This window comes from Lissotriton helveticus, chromosome 1_2 (genome assembly GCF_964261635.1).
Source record: "Lissotriton helveticus chromosome 1_2, aLisHel1.1, whole genome shotgun sequence".
Lineage (NCBI taxonomy): Eukaryota > Metazoa > Chordata > Amphibia > Caudata > Salamandridae > Lissotriton > Lissotriton helveticus.
In genome coordinates, this window is record NC_136058.1 from 46,696,210 (window position 1) to 46,716,122 (window position 19,913).

Below are 19,913 nucleotides of genomic sequence, written 5' to 3' on the forward strand. Positions count from 1 at the left end.
TTTGTCCAGAATTATGTTAAGGGTCTGTCATCCGAGGTCTCCCAGAAACTACAGGCTAGCGAGAGTAGTTGGGCAGCCTCCAAACCTACGGCTATCCTCCAGATGGCCCAATATTATGAACATCAGAAAAATGAAAACGATAGGGCAACAGAGAGAAAGAAGAAGGACTTGAAAGAGAGGGTGATGATAGCCCAGCTGCAAGGGGTGACTATAGGACGAGACCAATACCGGGGAAACTATCAGACGAACGCCCCTAAGCCCCAGGACCGCACTTCGACTCCCCACAGTGGACGTACAGACATTAGAGAGGATCAGTGTGCTTTCTGTAAAGGGACTGGCCATTGGAAATCCCAGTGCCCAGTTCTTCTGGACATGATCAGAAACAAAGACCCCAAGGACATAGCAAATGGGCCGAGAAATAAGGGACAACAGCGAGGGCCCCCAAATGACACGATTAACGACAGATCAGGTAGACCAAATACATTTGATCGATCCAGGCAGAACCAATACCAGCAATCTGACTATGATGACACCCACAACTTTGCATAGGACTGCCAAGGGCAAGGGAGGGATCCAGTCGAGCTCTATGTTGACCAGCAAGGCCCTTACGTCACTGCTAAGGTCCTGGGTACCAAGTCTCCATTTCTGGTAGACACTGGCGCAACACGTAGTGTGTTATCTAAACGACTGATTCCGGGGGCACCCTTGTCTGGCTCACTTATAACATCGACAGGTTTCGATGGAACGCCCTCCACTAACCCTTTGTCCGCCCCGATCCTCTTTGACGTAGAAAACAACACCACTGACACCACGTTTTTGCTTTCCTCCAATAGCCCTGACGCCATTATGGGACTTGACCTATTGAAACACTTCCGAGCGACGATCAGATGTTCTCAAGACCGAGTTCGAGTTTTCCTTTACGACAACCCTGTCCTACTTAGACATTGCCCTCCCCGACGCATGTTTTCCATCTCCGACGCTGACACATCCCTACTTGACACTCTGCCTCCGTATCTGTGGGCCAAGGCGGATTCGGACGTAGGGCGCATGCTGATTGACCCAGTGCACATTACTGTCCGACCAGACGCAACTATCCCAAAACTTCCACAATATCGGATATCGCCCGAGGGCGAGAAGGCATTAGCTAAGATTATCCAGTCACTGATAGACGCAGGAGTGGTAGAGGAAGTAGTTAGCAACGTTTGCAACAGCCCTATCTTGCCCATCATCAAGAAACAGGGAGAGGGAGATGAGAAAGCATACCGTTTTATCATTGACCTACGAGAGATCAACAAAGTAGTGGTACCCCAGTACCCTGTGGTCTCGGACATCACCACCATCCTGACTTTGATTCCTTCTACTGCCACCACCTTCACTGTCATTGACCTCAAAAACGCATTCTTTTCCATCCCCATCCACCCAGACAGCCGATACCTCTTCGGCTTCACCCTAAAAAACCGCTCATATAGGTTCTGCCGAGCACCCCAGGGCTACACAGAAAGCCCTAGCATCTACAGCCAGGCCCTCAAGAGACAACTAGATCGAGTCCAGTTACCCGACGGAGTGGTGTTAGTGCAATATGTCGATGACATCCTCTTAGCAGCCGACACCACTCCATTAGCAGTCACAGCCACCATTCAACTCCTGCACTTCGTTGCGGAAAATGGCCACAAGGTCTCCAAGAAGAAATTGCAATTCTGCCAACCCCAGGTCACTTACCTAGGCCACCTTTTGTCCAAAGACGGAAGGAAACTCACTCCTGATCGAATCCAAACCATTCTCGATACTCCTGTCCCTAAGACCCAGAAGCAGGTACGCTCCCTATTAGGCCTCACCTCCTTCTGCCGACAGTGGTTACCAAACTTTAGCCTCGTTGTGAAGCCACTGCTTTCTCTGCTAGGTAAAGACGTCCCCTTCCCACTCCCTTGGACCCCTGAGTGTCAAACCTCCTTCACAGAACTACGAGATGCCCTTTGTTCAGCCCCTGTCCTAGGTACCCCTGACTACAAAAAGCCCTTCTCCCTTTACACTCACGAAAGGGAGGGGTGCGCTTTATCTGTCCTGACCCAGGCCATTGGCCCAAAGCAACGACTGTGCGCTTACTTCTCTGCCACTCTTGACCCTGTAGCCAGAGCCTTGCCTGCCTGCCTCCGAGCTGTAGCTGCTGCTGCAATCTCTATCCGACAGAGTGAGGGGATCGTACTCTCGAATTCCCTCACGGTACTGGTACCCCATGCGGTCGACACCCTCCTGAACCAAACCAAGACGCAACACCTGACGAGTGCACGACTGATTGGATACGAACTGACCTTGCTTGCACCCCATATCGCCCTGAAAAGATGCACCACACTGAACCCGGCAACTCTGTTACCCTTGCCAGAGAACGATCCCAACGTGCACCCTGTACATGACTGTGTGACTCTTACGGACGAACAGACTAGAAGTAGGGTTGACCTCAGAGACACGGCTTTCCCTGACCCTGACGGAGAGCTGTGGGTGGACGGTTCTTGCATCAAACTCCCCGATGGCACCACTTCCGCTGCCTATGCAGTCACCACGGCCCGAACTGTAGTTGAGACAGCCCGTATCACGCAACGATCTGCCCAGGCAGCAGAACTGATCGCCCTGACACGAGCCTGAATTCTGGCAGCAGGAACCACAGCGAACATTTACACCGACAGCCAGTATGCCTTCGGGGTGGTCCACCATTTTGGGCTCCTTTGGAGGGAAAGGGGATTCTTGACCTCACATGGCACCCCCATTTTACACGGGGATCTAGTCTCCGCCTTGATCGAAGCCGTCCTTCTCCCCAAAAAGCTTGCAGTCGTCAAATGCCAGGCACACAAAAGGGTGACAGACATCATTGGGCAGGGAAATGCACTAGCCGACATCACGGCCCGAACGACAGCTGAAAATAGAACGACAACACATATGTACGTGACCAGGTCACAAGCAGAAAAATGGACTGACGCTAGGGACACTATTAGAGACATTCAAACGGCTAGCACACAACACGAGCTGACTGAATGGGCACGGGTGGGATTAAAAGATGATGAAGGCTGCTGGCGGACAAAAGACACAAACAAATGGTTGCTACCTGACTCGTACCTGATTCCCATACTGGCTATGGCACACTCCCCTGCCCACATAGGATCAGCCCCCATGATTGAACTTGTCTCCAGGGTTTGGCACAATGATAAAATCACAGATTCCGCCAAACGTCTGGTCCAACAATGCTTGATATGCCTGCAACACAACCCCGGGAAAGGAACTGTAGTGCCCCGGGGAGGATTTGGGGTCCCAAACCACCCATTTGAGGTCCTGCAAATGGACTACATCCAGCTAGATAGGTGCCAAGGCCTGAAATATGTACTTGTCGTGGTGTGCGCCTTTAGCAAATGGGTGGAAGCATACCCAACCCGTGACAACACTGCTATGGCCACCGCGAAGGTACTGTTAAAGGAGTTTTTCCCCCGTTACGGCCTTTGTCGTATTTTATGGAGTGATAATGGCCCCCACTTCATAGCCGAAGTCATCCAGTTCATCTTAAAGGGGTTGGGCATCAAGCAAAAATTTCACGCAGTCTTTCACCCCCAGTCCGCTGGACTTGTTGAGCGACACAATGCCACACTAAAACTTAAACTGGCCAAGATAGTAGCTACCACGGGTCTGAAATGGCCAGACGCCCTCCCAATAGCATTGCTATCGATGCGTTCCACCCCCACCAGACATCACTTAACCCCTTATGAAGTTGTTTTCGGCCGACCCATGAGTATCTGGTCAGCACCAAAGCCAACTTCCATTCATGACGTCCCGGACGTCCTAATGTCTGATTATCTGTATAAGTTGACTGAAACTCTGTCTGTCATTCATCAGCAGGTGCAGCAGGCCATCCCCGATGCTTCCAGGGGTCCGGGTCACGCCATCCAACCCGGGGATTTCGTGCTGATCCGAAACTTTCAGCGGGCGAAAAGTTTGGAACCCTGGTGGACGGGCCCCTGGCAAGTGTTAATCACCACCCGGACGGCTCTTCGTGTGGAGGGGAAAAGGCATTGGCTGCACGCGCACCACTGTAAGAAGGTCTCCCTGGCCACGACAGAAAACATCGGCGACCAAGAAGAGCTCCTGAACAAGGACCGACCGTCACTAACCTGCTATCCTGATACCGAAGCACTTGAACTTTCAAAATTCCCTGATCCCACTGTGCCATCCAGAGAAGGGTATTTCCTGCGTCAAAAGGAGGGAGCTTCGGCTAAGTAGACCACAAACTAAGTTGAAACTCAACACGGTGACCCAAAGCGATCAAGGGTTGCCTGGAGAGAAGCTAAACTAAGTCTGTGGTTCTGCCCACGACCGAGCACCTTGAAAATGAAGATGATGGAAGCGCCAGATAAGAAGATGATGGAAGCGCCAAATAAGAAGATGATGGAGACAACAGGAAATACCCACTACAGAAACCCAAGAACAGACAGACTCCACAGCTCAAAGACAATTGCACTCTTCATCGCAATCCTTTTTTGCTTTCTCCTCATGACCACCCTCTGGATTGTGGAAGAAAATGCACCTGCTCACGAAACATTCCTGACCACTGCTCAGCCTACCACCACGAAGGAACATTATCTGATTTCGCTCTCTCCCCAACTCAGAGAGAGGCGAAAGGAGTTTTGGAATAACTCTTTCGTACAGCTCCTTCACCAGCACAATCTTGCCACCAATGCCACCAACTGTTGGATCTGTGGGTTGCTACCCCACGCCACTGGACACTCGATACCATTCATCCCTTCGCCCTTCTCAGTTCATGGCTCCTGCCTTGCTTGGCTGATCCTCCTGCAAGAAAGCTATAAGGACAATGCCACCACCAGCAAAACCGTAACGCATTTCTCCCACGGGGTCCGGCGAAACAAAACAAAGACACACTTCTGCCCGCAGACCTCCAACGACTCCATCCACATGGACATCCCTGCTAAAGAACGAATTGAAATGCAGGTGTTCAACAATCCAACCAGACCCACCTTCTCCTACCTGCGGAAACGAACGGCTGCCACTCTGACTGTGGCCCTATCAGTCGTCAACGTCACAGGCCACATGTGCATAGAAGGACATGGGACACAGCTGGTGGGCCGCAGTGCTTGCCGGTTTACCAGAACTTTGGACACTACGGATCCACCTTCCTTTGTGTCGTCCCCAAACATGTATTTCGTCTGCGGCACAAAGGCCTACACCTGGCTCCCCAAAGGCTGGGGGGGCACTTGTTTCATCTCCTTCGTCCTTCCTCCGACTTATGTGGCCCCAGCGAATCATCATAGGCAAAAACGAGCCAAGGACGTTGAGCAAGCCGACTCAACAGGAGCGCAGTTCCTCGATGCTATGAAGGGACTTGTTCCTCTTTGGGGCCCGATGGCAAACAGCCATTGGAGTTCTGGACTTTTTGGTTCCGTCCAGAGGTGTCAGGGAAAACACCCGAAGACCCCGGAGTTCAACCTGTCTCGGTGCACAAACAAACAGAAACACGGGCTTCTCGATGGTGGCGTCAAAGACCAAAGGTTTATTACTGCAGGGACACAGAAGTCACAGAAACTGCACACGGGCAGTGTCTAGGAGCCTGTTCAATTTGTACAAAGAGGGTTGTTCCTTATATACTAAATATTCTGCTCGGGGCAAATTCTTTACATGTTACCACAGTTCTAAACATTCGTGTCTTAAACAATAAATATTTGGCGTTGCACAGGAATCGTCAACAGTATCTGATGTCAAAACATTACGAATGAGGGGTTCTCACTATTCCATCATAATCCCATGTCAATTTCTCATTCAAGACCCGGACCGCCTCATCGTAAATTTTGTTACCTCCCCCTAATAAAGGCCCAGAAGGAAAGGAGCAGAGCCAGGTGCAGAAGATAGAAAGACAGGATAAGAGATGTTTGTGGGTCGTAAATGGGCACGGTTACCAGCTTCGGCCGCCTAATCATGATCAGGCCAACGAACACAAGAACCAGTATAGCAGGACTGGCCTCAGGCTGGGGAGGCAGTTCTTGCCGAGTCATGCTGCTACAGCGTTGCTGGCCTAAGGTGCACGTGTCACTAGCAAGGTGAATCGCCGGCTAAAGCCTACGTGTCCTTAAATGAAAAAGAGGTCATTGCGTGTCCATTGACTATGTGAGGGCAAGGAATACAAAATGGCTTCTGTGTTCTAAGATGGATGCCATGGGTAGAACAGAAATGTGTTTGTAACAGGAGTGCTCTTGCTCGTAGCATAGCGAAAACACCAGGATATACTAAATGGATCATTTGCGGTTCACTGATACCAAAATTATGTATTTATGACAATGTTACAAACACGAGTAAAAATCGTCACGGAACCTCAGACCCTCCTTTTGCCCTTACATAGGCAATTACTCAGTCTATATCAGAGTCAGAGTCTAATTCTATGCTCATTAGGTCAGTGACATGTTGTTGTATCATCATCCTGTCTCGTGCCTTTTCTCCTAATGCAGGTGGTTTTCTGAAACAGGTTGCAACACAGAGACTACACAGAGCGGGACCACATTGGATAATAAGACAGCACGAGAACAGAAATACTAGGATGACACCAATGACCATCAGAACCTTCCATCCCCACGCTGATACCAGAGTCCAAAACCACTCCATGAAGGACCAGTTTCCCTTATCTACGTGTATAGAGTCGGAAATCTTGTGTAGCTTAGAGATCGCTTCATAGACTGTTGGAGCATTATTTGGAATAAAGACACAGCAGCTCGATTGGATCATTCTGCATACCCCACCTCGATCTGCAAGTATTACGTCTAGAACCATACGGTTCTGCAACGTCATGAGACGATCCGCCTGAAGCTCAGCTGTTAAGTTACTAAGGGCACCAGCAGTTTCTGTAATAGTAGATTCAACTACCCGTGTTAGTTGACGTAGATTTCTACTATTGGCCATAGGCCCCCAAAACGGAAGGAAACCTTTGAAAAAGTCTCCAGCTTCTTGACCAGCGGTATCTTCCTTGCTGAAGACACCTCTTGCTACTCTGGTCTTGTGATAATCTGAAGAAGCAGTGTATGTCGGAGGTAACAATCGAGCAATATAACATGAACCTGAAAAGTCAGCAGGCAGCCATGTATATGCTCTGTCCTGACAGATGAAGTAGGTACCCCTAGCAGTCAGAAAGGCAGGGGAGGAGTTAGACGGAAATACGTAAGTCTCAACGCACTCACTCCTCCCTAGCTGAGCTCTCAGATTTCTCCCATTTCCTTGCAAACAGACCTGACCTCGGTGAGGCACGACCCAAACTGAAGTGGAGCTTTTACGCTTGCTTTCTCCCAAACTAAGGCGATACTCCGTAGAGTTCCAACTCAAATACACCCGTAATTCATCTCTAGGGTAAGATGGAGTATTATTGACGTCTCTAATCATGTCAATAATTCCCTGGACTAAAGCTTTGTTGGCTGAGTTGTATTTAGTGGACCGTGGTGGACGCGGAGGATAGGTCTCAAGGGCATAGGAAAAAATGGTCTGAAAGGCCTGAAATGATCCATTATAGCTGAAAGGCAAGACTAGATAGGGAATGCCTTTATCCATAGTGTGAGGTATCAGGCCACACACCCAGCAGTCTGTAGTATTAACTACCAGTTGGTGTTGATGCAAGAGCTGTACAAATGTATTGTTAATAAATTCTGAGCGTCGAGCTTGTTCGTGTTCAGGAAATGAGTGAAAAGAATGCATAGAAGAAACCGTAGAAGTAGTAGGATCAAGGGGAGGTACTGTAGTTACTGGCATAAAAATCAAATGTACACCAAAGACGATTCCACCCACCAACGTTATCAAAACAATTAAAAATGTAACTGCACATTGCATTAGAAAGCATTTGCTGTGAAGTATTCTGTACAGTCTATTTCTGCGAACATGAATTACATTTTCTCGTTGCAGCTCAGGAAGCTCCATCTTCTACGACCGTTCGCGACCACTGATGATGTGTACGTAGATGAAAATGCCTCTATCAGCCCTGGGAGTTCCCAGAACTAACAGAAAGACCGACCTTGTGTCTGACCCCCGCAGATTCAACTAGGCACACAGCCACGACCCTACGGCTACCCAGACGGCAAGGCAATTTTAAAACAAAAAGAAACAATACAAAGTATTAGCAAACTTCCTGGCTGGAGGCAATGTATAGAAAATTCAAATCTGAAAATAGGCAGTTTCCTGCTTTATTTGTCCATATTGCGAGAACGTAAGTTGTATCTCAGTTTTGCAGGAGCTGTCTGATCTGGAAACAGTGTATCTTCAGCCGACGTTGCAATGTTCACGTTTTTAGATGACAAATGTTCTTTTGGTGCAGATGGCAAATGTTCGTTGAGTGTGGATGACAAATGTTCAGGGTTCAAAAGAGCAGTTTCAAGAGGAGAGTCAGAATTTGGTGAATCAGTGATCAGTTCTGCATCGCTGAAAGGTATGAACCTGGGGACTTGTTCCGTTTCAGAGGCACCGATTCCTTTCTTTACCCAGTTGTCGTAAGGAAGTGGCAGAGGCACACGTTTGACATGTGTCGTATGGATCCAGTTCTTCCTTCCGGCCACACGAATAGCAGTTCTCGTTGCTAGTAGGACTTGGAAAGGGCCAATGAATCTGGGCTGAAGATTTTTCGTTCTTGCAAAATTTCTAATGACCACCTGATCACCCGGTTTCAGCTGATGGCCTGGACTCTCCGGTGGCTTTGGCAATGCATCGAAAACCTGTTGGTGAATAAGACTCAATTTAGCAGTCAAGTCGAAAAGGTAATCAATTAACATTGGGTATTCCAGCTGCTTGAATTCTTTTGGTCTAGGTACCCCCCAAACATTTGCAGGACGACCGAAAACTATTTCATAAGGACTAAGCCCTACTCTAGAATGTACAGTTGCTCTTGTTGATAGCAAAGCCAAAGGTAATGCGTCTGGCCAGGACAAACCCGTGGACGCTTGTATCTTAGCAAGTTTCAGTTTAAGGGTGCCATTGTAACCCTCGACTAAACCCGCGGACTGGGGATGATTCGCACTATGAAACTTCTGTCTAATCCCTAGGCCGACACACACACTCTGCATAACTTTCCCTACGAACTCACTTCCGTTATCTGACCATACAATCCATGGCATTCCGTATCTGGGGAAGTATTCTTTAAGAAGAATTTTGGCAGTGGATAAGGCAGTATTGTCCTTTAGCGGGTATGCTTCGATCCATCTGGAGAAAGCACAAACTACCACTAGGACGTATTTCAGGTTATTACAACGATCCATGTGAATGAAGTCTAGCTGAATCACTTCAAAGGGGCAGGAAGGAGGAGCGAAGTGACCTGCAGGTGTGGGGATTCCCTTGCCAGGATTATGCATCAAGCATACCATACAATTTCTCACCACTCTCTCTGCACACTTACTAATCCCATCATTCTTCCAGACCGGAGCCAACATCTTACAAATCCCTTTTGAACTGATGTGTGCTGTTCCATGTGCCATCGTCACTACTGCAAGCACATACGCATCAGGCAACATCCAACGCTGTTGTTCCGACAAGTCAATCCAACATCCATTCGAGTCCAATTTACCCGTGCTCTCTCTCCATGCAAGTTTTTCCTCCTCAGTCGCCTCTTTCTGAATTTCTTTCACGCTTTCCACTGTGTCTTCACACATTCCAGACTCAGAAATCCATCTTGCAGACGTTGCAACATACATTCTACTCATCATATTTCTAGCTGTCTGTTTTGCAGTCTCATCAGCAAAAGCATTCCCACGACCAACATCATCAGTGATTGCTTTATGAGCACTGCATTTTACGATCGCAACTTCAGTCGGCAAGGTTAGAGATTCCAACAAGTCATTAACTAGCTGACCATGTTGAATCTTAGTCCCATGGGACGTAATGAAACCTCTCTCTTTCCACAAACGGCCAAAACTATGGGCCACGCCGAACGCGTACTGACTATTTGTGAACACATTCACTCTCTTTCCCTTAGCTAAAACGCACGCTCTTGTTAGCGCGATCAATTCTGCAGCCTGGGCAGAATTCTGACTCACTCTTGCAGTCTCCACAATCGTACTCAAAGTCGTTACTGCATAAGCAGCAGTCACATCACCATTCTCTAATTTGAAGCAAGACCCGTCAACATACAACGTGCCATCTGGATCTGATAACGGAGTGTCTTTTAGATCAATTCGTCCTTTTGTTTCTTCCTCAGTTTTGAAATAACAGTCGTGTGGTTCGGAATCACTTGACTCTTGGCTAGTCGGCAACAATGTTGCTGGATTCAATACATTGCATCTTTTGATCTGAATATGACTAGCTAACAGTGTCAGTTCATAACCTGATAGTCTAGCACTGGTAAGGTGTTGCGTCTTGGTTCGGTTCATGAGTGTATCCACCGCATGAGGAACCATAACTACTAGCATGTTGTTCATTACTAAACCAGCAGATTGTCGAATGGAGGCTGCAGCTGCGGCTGTAGCTCTCAAGCAACTAGGCAACGCTCTAGCTACTGGATCTAATGTTGATGAAAAATACGCACAAGGGCGTTGTTTATCACCAAATTTCTGCGTCAACACACTCAATGCACAACCTTCTCTCTCGTGGACATAGAGCGTGAATGGCTTACTGTAGTCGGGTGTACCCAATACAGGTGCTGAACACAGTGCATTTCGTAACTCAGAAAAACTCTGCTGACATTCTGCAGACCATGGTACCGGACTCGGAACATTTTTCCCAGTCAAGGCTACCAGTGGTTTTGCTAAAAGAGAAAAATTTGGGATCCATTGCCTACAATATGAGGTAATACCTAAAAAGGCACGTACTTCTCTCTGCGTGCTAGGAACATTCATCTGTGTAATTGCTTTTATTCTCTCTGGGGTCAACTTCCTTCCCTCCTTTGACAAGAGATGACCTAGGTAGGTCACTTCTTGGCAGCAGTATTGCATTTTTGAAGGTGACACCTTGTGATTCAAATCTGACAAGTGATGCAATAAAGAAATCGTAGCTGTTTTGCAAGTTTCCTTGTCATCAGCAGCCACTAGAAGATCATCAACATATTGTATTAAAGCAGAACCAGGAGAAAGTACGAAGGAATCTAACTGGCTTTTTAATGCTTGACTGTAAATGGATGGGCTTTCACAATAGCCTTGTGGAGCGCGTTTAAACCTGAAGCTTCGTCCTCCTAGAGAGAAACCGAAGATATCTCTGCTTTCTTCGGCTATCGGAATGCTGAAGAAGGCATTTTTCAAGTCGACAACCGAAAACCATGCTGCTGTAGCAGGAATCAACGTTAACAATGCAGTAATGTCTGGAACCACAGGAAACTGTGGAATCACAATTTTATTAACCTCTCTAAGATCAATTACAAACCTATATACTGGAGGTTTTGTAGGGTCAGTTCGTTTTAAAATAGGCAGTACAGGACTATTACAGACATTACCTCTAGTTTCTTCTATAACGTCTTTCTCAATCAGATCATGCACTATCAGTAGGAGCGCACGCTCACCTTCACTAGAGATTCTGTATTGTTGAATTCGTGGAAGTTTGACATTTGCTTTCAAAGTTATTACATAGGGTGGAATTTCCAATAGACCTACATCATTAGGACCAGTCGCCCAAAGAGTGTCAGGGAGTGAACGCAGCTCTGGTGGGAGCGCATCCATCGATAAGTACATCGGAGAGATTATTCTTTTACCCAACGTAAGCTGTACTCCTGCTGGAGAACAGTACAATGTCGTGTACAGGCGTTTTAACAAGTCTAAACCAAGCAGATTTTCGTTACAACCTGTCGTCAAAATCAGGGGTGCTTTCAATCGACGGGGTCCAACAGAAATAGACAAAGGACCAGAAACAGGGTTATGAACAGGGGCGCCCGAAAAACCTACTGAAACGTTTGTTGAGCCAGACAAAGGTGCGCCAGGGAGTTTCGCATGTATGATAGAACTTTTTGCTGCACCAGTATCCAACAGAAACGGTTCGACTATACCTGATGTTGCTACTGCGACATAAGGCCCACTCTGATCTACTGGAACTGATACTACTCCCTCTCTTTGTCCATGGCTGTCCTAGTACTCACTTTGCTGAACTTCCTCACTAGCTTCATAATAGTCTTCAACATGATACTGTGGAGACCTATTCTGTTGGGTAGATTGTCCATTTCGCTGGTCGAAATAATTAGAAGGGCGATCACTCGTCTGCGGAGGCATAGCACCTCGTCCTCGACCTCTAGAGTTTTGCATGGAATTACCACGACCTCTCTGAGCTGCTGCAGCATTATTTTGTGCCCGAACTGGACACTCATTTTTGTAATGACCTTCCACTTTGCAATAAGCACATTGATTCCATTGGTATTGTGGCCTTTGAAAATTATAATCCGTTCTTTGATATGACCCTTGCTGCATATTAGTCTGATTCGTGCGAGGCGGATAAGCTTGCTGTAAAAGTACTTTAGTTTTTAAATCTTTCGTCTTTTTATCAGATTTTTCCTTCTCTTCTTTATCCCTATTTTCATAGTACTGGGCAGTCGCAAGTATTTGCGCAGTCGTAGAGACAGCCCACGCACTTTCAGAATTCTTTAATTTACCACTAAGTTCTGGCAACAGATTGTGCACAAATTTATCAACAAATAATCTCTGGCCTCCTTCTGTGCTCATATCCTGACCACTATGATCCACGAAAGTCTCCTCGAATCTTGTGAAAAAGTCGGAGACGCTTTCGTCTTTCTTCTGTTTGCACGCGGACAATTTGTCCCAGTTAACGCGTAATGCTGGCATCAAGGTTTTCATTAAATCGATTATCCTACCAGGCAAATTAGCAATTAGGGGTTCTGGTTTGGAACCACCTATTTGTTGACCATCCGCTGCAATTATAGCCGCCCAGTCACCACCTAGGGCAACTGGATGATTCTCTTTACGAATTTTAGCCCAAATTGGTTGCGGTACTACATTACCAAATAGCAGATCTATGTCAGCAAGATTCAATACACAAGCGTCAACTGTTTGAGCCAACTCTTTGTAGTACCCTGCAGGATTTTTACGCGGATCTGGCAAGGCCTGTTTCACTGCTAATACTTCAGCTCGCTTCCATGGAATATGTATCCATACTCTCTGGAATTGGGCCGGAGCGGCTGCAATACCAAGGTTTGCATTAGCTTGCACAGCTTCACGCCAAATTGGTGGAACCTCTCTCATTGGGTATTGACGATTTTGTTTCGTACTACGTTTCCCTAACTCTCTCGGTGAACGAAGGGATGAGTCGGTCCTATAACTTAGAACCAGTTCCATCGCTTCTTTTATATTTTGTCCAACTATCATACCTGCAGCAAACTCTTTCTGAACATTAATTAATTCTTCTAGATTTAATTCAGGGTCATCCTCTTCCAATTCCTCACGTAGAAGGAAACATATTTCATCGAACACATATCGTTGTGTCGGTTCATTCCATTGCATAAATGTATCTAATACATCTTGTACATTATATCTTCCAACTTTTGAAACCCATCTAAGAGCAGTCGAATCTAATATTCCTCGCTCTTCAGTACTGGGAAGCTGACTACGCCTCTGCACAGAGTCAGAGGTAGGAGTCTTAATCAGAGTTTTATAGAAGGGAGATAGAATATTGGAGACAGAATCAGTGATTCTCCGACGAACAGAAAGCGGAGTCATAATATTAGCAGAAGCAGTAAATAGAGTAGCAGTTGGAACAGATAGATTAGGAACAGTAGGAGTAGCAGGAAAAATAGCTTGTGAACTAGCAGGTGTGAGCGACACAGGCATAGGTAAAGAAGCCGGCAACCCTGGAAGAGGGGTTGTCGAAGGAACATTAATATTGACCACAGGAGGTACAGGAACTTGATTCAGGGGAGCGGGAACACCAGGTTGTCCAGCAACCGGTAATTGAACATTCGGTATAGGTGGAGCCGTAGCACCCTGTGCATACGGTGGGGGTGATCGTAACAAGTAAGACAACAGGGGATCCTTTTCAGGGTCCTCTACTATCTTAGCCGTACTCGATGGTAAAGCAGGATAGCACTTGTCTATCGCTAAATTACGCTCTCTATTGGCCACCTCCATCGCTTTCTCAGACTCGTTGAGTTGCAGCTGCCTAGCAGACTGTTCTAAAGTCAACTCTTGCTCTTTCTGTTCTTTCTTCAACTTTTTAATTTCTCTCTGTTTAGATTCTTTTCGCCAATAACGGAAAGAATCAAACATTGCCGGCCGGGCTTTCTTCTTAAACAACCTTCTTTCTAGATTATCGAGAACTTCGGGTTCAAAACTACCATGTAGTGGCCAACTAAGGACACCATCTTTCTCTGTGAAGCGGATCCATACCCCGTTATAAGAGATAGGGCCCACACCAAATTTGCAATATAGGTCATAAAGGGGAGTTCCAATCGGAGGAACCAAACACGAGTCCTCCAACTGGGAATCACTGTTGCAACTAAAACAAGACAACATACAATTTTTCCGACTTACCATTTTATAATCCGGAACACAAAACAAACAAGACACAAACAGAAAAGATGCGCACTCGAACCAAGAACTTAGGCCTACCAGAACTGACAAATGTATCGATACCTGAACTGAACAGAATGATTATCGTAACCAGAATAACCAGTGATAATCTTACAGAACTGAACTGAACTGAGAACTAAAAAGGATTATCCAAACAGGAGCAACCCTCACAAAATACTTAACTGAGGCACTGAAGACGTCACCAAGGAGAAACCCGTCACGTCTCGCCGTACTAAGGACTGCACCTCGGGTCCAAGACAGGGCGACGGTCAAGGCAACGGACCACTGCAGCCGTCTGAACGGGAACCCTCGTGGAAGAGAACGTCGGGGCCACTTTTGCGATATGCCGGGATCGATGAAGTGGGGCGCCTCCCTCTGAAATCTTCACACGAACCTCCTCAAACTCTTCAGGCTTTTGGACCGGTACCGAATGACGTCGCCCCACGTTGGGCGCCAATTGGAGTTCTGGACTTTTTGGTTCCGTCCAGAGGTGTCAGGGAAAACACCCGAAGACCCCGGAGTTCAACCTGTCTCGGTGCACAAACAAACAGAAACACGGGCTTCTCGATGGTGGCGTCAAAGACCAAAGGTTTATTACTGCAGGGACACAGAAGTCACAGAAACTGCACACGGGCAGTGTCTAGGAGCCTGTTCAATTTGTACAAAGAGGGTTGTTCCTTATATACTAAATATTCTGCTCGGGGCAAATTCTTTACATGTTACCACAGTTCTAAACATTCGTGTCTTAAACAATAAATATTTGGCGTTGCACAGGAATCGTCAACAGTATCTGATGTCAAAACATTACGAATGAGGGGTTCTCACTATTCCATCATAATCCCATGTCAATTTCTCATTCAAGACCCGGACCGCCTCATCGTAAATTTTGTTACCTCCCCCTAATAAAGGCCCAGAAGGAAAGGAGCAGAGCCAGGTGCAGAAGATAGAAAGACAGGATAAGAGATGTTTGTGGGTCGTAAATGGGCACGGTTACCAGCTTCGGCCGCCTAATCATGATCAGGCCAACGAACACAAGAACCAGTATAGCAGGACTGGCCTCAGGCTGGGGAGGCAGTTCTTGCCGAGTCATGCTGCTACAGCGTTGCTGGCCTAAGGTGCACGTGTCACTAGCAAGGTGAATCGCCGGCTAAAGCCTACGTGTCCTTAAATGAAAAAGAGGTCATTGCGTGTCCATTGACTATGTGAGGGCAAGGAATACAAAATGGCTTCTGTGTTCTAAGATGGATGCCATGGGTAGAACAGAAATGTGTTTGTAACAGGAGTGCTCTTGCTCGTAGCATAGCGAAAACACCAGGATATACTAAATGGATCATTTGCGGTTCACTGATACCAAAATTATGTATTTATGACAATGTTACAAACACGAGTAAAAATCGTCACGGAACCTCACCGGGCCATCCGACATTTGACTCAGGCAGTTGAGACAACAATGAACATCACAGCTGGTATCTTTGCCAACAACACCGACGAACTCCAAGAGGTCCGCTTGGTGGCCCTACAGAACCGCCTTGTCCTAGATGTGGTTCTTGCGGACCGTGGTGGAGCATGCCGCATTATTGGGTCCAGCTGCTGTACATACATACCGGACAACTCGCCCTCAGTGTACAAAGCCATCGAACATCTTCACAGACTCTCTTCAGAAGTCCACCAGGAACAGGAAGAATGGTCGCTTGGTGGTTGGTTCTGGAACACTGTTAAGAACTGGGGCTGGAGACTGTTCACCATTATCCTAATTCCGGTAGTAGTAATATGTGGCCTATGCTTAGGAATTCAATGTCTGCCACCCCTGTGTTCATTATGTACAAACTGTATTTGCCCTAAGGCCGTGGACTTTGGAAATGAACGCATGGGAGCATTATATGATGCCGAGGTTGGGAATTTGATGAAGATTGACATTGAGTAGGCAAGTTGGCTAGATATGTTGAAAAGGGAGGACTGTTAAAGATTAGACTGAAAATGTCAACATTATCGGCACCATCTTGCTCTCCTTGGGCCCATTCGTGCGCGTAAGCGGCAGCCATTTTGTGCACCATGGCCTCCCTGCCCCTCACCGATAGCCAGCGTCTCTCTCTCTCTCTCTCGACCTCGCAGGCAAACCCCCCCCCCGCTCTCACATGTCTTGGGTCATAAACCCCTCTTCAGCGCGGCTCTGCCTCGGAACCCCATCCTGTTCCCAGCGCGACACTTCCCTTCATTCCTTTCATGGTCCCAGGCCCTTTGATGCAAACCCCCTTTTTCTGTGTGCCCGTTTGTCTTCCTCATTCCCAGGCCACCACCTAAGCTCTGCGGATACTGTTTATTGCCCCCCCGTACAGTAGGAAGCTCCCCTCATTAAAAGACCCTCGAGTTGATCAAAGCCCCCACCCTATGAGATCCGATCAAACCCCCCACATTCCGTGAATCGGCGGAATGTCCAGCTGCGTGATAATCATCACCTGTTGTGACCGGGGTGGGGGACTTCTGCTGTATATGTGTGTGGGAACGGGCTTGGAGCGGGGGTTCCGAGAATGTCTTTCCATACATCAAAGCATTGCCAAGAATGTGTTGTATGTAATAAAGCAATAAACCTGTGTATAAAAGGCCAGGCCTCAGAGATGCGGTTAGAGCACCTCGTGACGATACTTGCTGTCCGAACTGATGTGTTCTCCTCCGGAGTGAATTAAAACCCTTGTTTCCTGCCTTCCAGTCTCCAGCGCCTGCCTCTTCATTGGTTAATAACTTGTGGTTTAAGAGGCGACACCGCCGGGCAATACTTAAGGTTCTGTTAATTCGGCTGGTAGCGTGACCTTTAACATCCTGATTGCTCATTGCCCTGGCTGCATATATTTGAGAGTAGAAGGAATACATCACTGTGTTTATTTCAGCAGGAGTTGTGACTCTGCAGCCGTTTTCATCGAGCAGTTCAGTCACATATGAAGAAGCATGCAGGTTTTCTCAGCAGGTTGGCCAGTGTCTTGCCAGGGCAATCCCCCTCCCTGTATTGTTGAACTCGTACCTCTGACCCCAAGTACTTTACTACCCTCCCAGCCTCATCTTGGTACTCTGACATTTTGGTTCTAATCTCAGATAGTGTGGCAGGCGTGGGATTGGTGCCATATATTTGATCTAATGCCTTCATTTCTGTTTCCAGCCTTATCAGGATCCCTCTTATCGCCTGGAGGAACCCCGGTTGTTTGGCAATGCATATGCCACGGATTGGCTAACCGAACCGAAAAAATCAGAGATCCACCTGTGTCGCTCAAAAACATGTGGCAAGAGGAACCAGGAGAACATGCACTGGAGGGTCTGGAGGATGTGAAGGACTAGCTGCACAGGAGAGACATTGGACAGGGTGCGTGCAAGGTGGTCAACAGAGGAGCATCAGTTGGCCATGTTTCTAGACACCAGCCACAGGTTAATGCGGGTCCAGGAGTTACGTAGGGTGAAGATGCAAGTGCCATCTCATCCTCTGGGGTTGGCGTGCTGCCATGCATCTACTAGTGCATTATCTGCAATAAGAAAGGGTATCATTCCCGTGGCATGTGGGTGTTGTAGTCTGGTGGCCAAATGCTCCAAATTCTCCAGCGGTGCAACATTAAAGTCGCCAGTCCAAAGTATTGGTCAGGGGCCATATTTTGCTATCAAACTGCAAACGTGGAGGAAAGAATCTTGGTCATCAGAGTTAGGACCAAATATGGCTGCCATAATCAGCGGTTGTGCCTGTTAATACCACATACCTACAATCAGAGTCTATGTGTGTGTGGCTGTTGTGCCAGGGAAGTCCCCTTTTAAGCAAGATGGCTACTCCCCTAGCATAATTTCAGTATGCCGATGAGTAAGAATCCCCCACCAGTGAGCTCGAAGCCGGGCAGAGTTGGTAGTGGCTATATATGTTTCCTGCAGGAAACATATGTCTACTTTGTATCTTGCATGGTACGCATGCATGAGGCAGGACTCAGGATGGTCATTAATACCCTGAATGTTCCATGCTAGGAAAGTTACATTAGTCATGAATCAGGTTTGGAGTGCACGTGCTGTATCATTTTCTAGAATTACCAGTAAAAGTACCAAGGAATTGTGTCAGTGGTGCTAGTGGTGTAGTCTCAGTTATCACAGTTCCGGGATAGCTTAAACAACAAATCAGCATACCTCAGATTTAACAAGCCCCATGCCCAGAACCCAACCCCTCCCACACCCAACCCACATCCACTCCAACCCCTCAATCAGGTTGAGATGCAGTGCCCTCCCCCGAGAGACCCCCAACTTTGAAACATTTTGAACATATGAGGATATTATCCCGTTGGGGCATGTGGACTCTCCAGGCTTATGCCCCTGCCTAAATGACAGCGTGACTGAGCAGTGTGGTACATTTGGAGAAATGGAAGGCTAACATAGCAAAGTCTGTTCAAGCCTCTATATTAAAGCTCATTCATTGCAGCATTGTGTTGGTATAGTAACAGCACAGTCTGATGTGATATTACGTTTAAAGTCTATTCCTTTGTTAGTCTTTATAGCTAAGCCTCAGTCATTGTCACTGGTGCCGGCATCTCCGGACAGTCCAGGCGAGCTCCGCGACTGCAGTAGGGTTTTTGCTGAGCTGTTTCACATAAGTCATGGCAGCCTTAGAATCCGTTAAAGTAACACGGTTTGCCAATTATGTCAACGCAGAACTTGGCTGATTACAAGAGGGTGTATGATACTTTTAATTGTTGGAGGACTCGTTTGGCTGGTAGAAAGTCACGTCTTACTGCCTGTACCACCTGGGCGAAATTGGGGTAGGAGGAAATTGCGTTCCCTTGATGCCTGATCTCTGCTATTTCAGTAGCTTTCTTTAGGATTGCATCCTGGTCATGATAATTCAGCAACTGGGCTATAATTGGCTATTCAGGGGGCAAGGGTGGCCACGGGCCCAGGGAGCAATGTGCCAGCTCCAAGATGAAGACCCCCAACAATACTGTATCAACCAGTTTGAAGAGTAAGGACTCCAGGTAGTCCTCCATCCTGGATACTGCAGTGGACTCAGGAATTCCAATTATTCTGAGGTTGTTTTTGTGAGTGTGTGATTCTAGGTCTTCATTCTTTGCGTGAATATGTTCTAGCACCTTATCCATTTTTAATAGGCTTTGTCAATCTTTAGTGAGTGTGTCATCGGCATCCAATACTCTAGATTCCAGGTGTACAATCTTAAAATCATGTAAGTCTATACACTGCTTTCTTTGATCCAGCCAGTCAGCAAGATGGTCCATTTTAGAGTCAATCGTTTTTAGGTTAAATTTAACCTCAGGGAGAAGGAAGGGAATTTCTCCATCTTGCACAGCAGTGTGTTCAGTTTGTGTAGCCCATTCATCAGCCTCTTGCGACAGTTCCCCTTATGGCCCTGTCCATTGATTTTGAAAGACGAGCTGT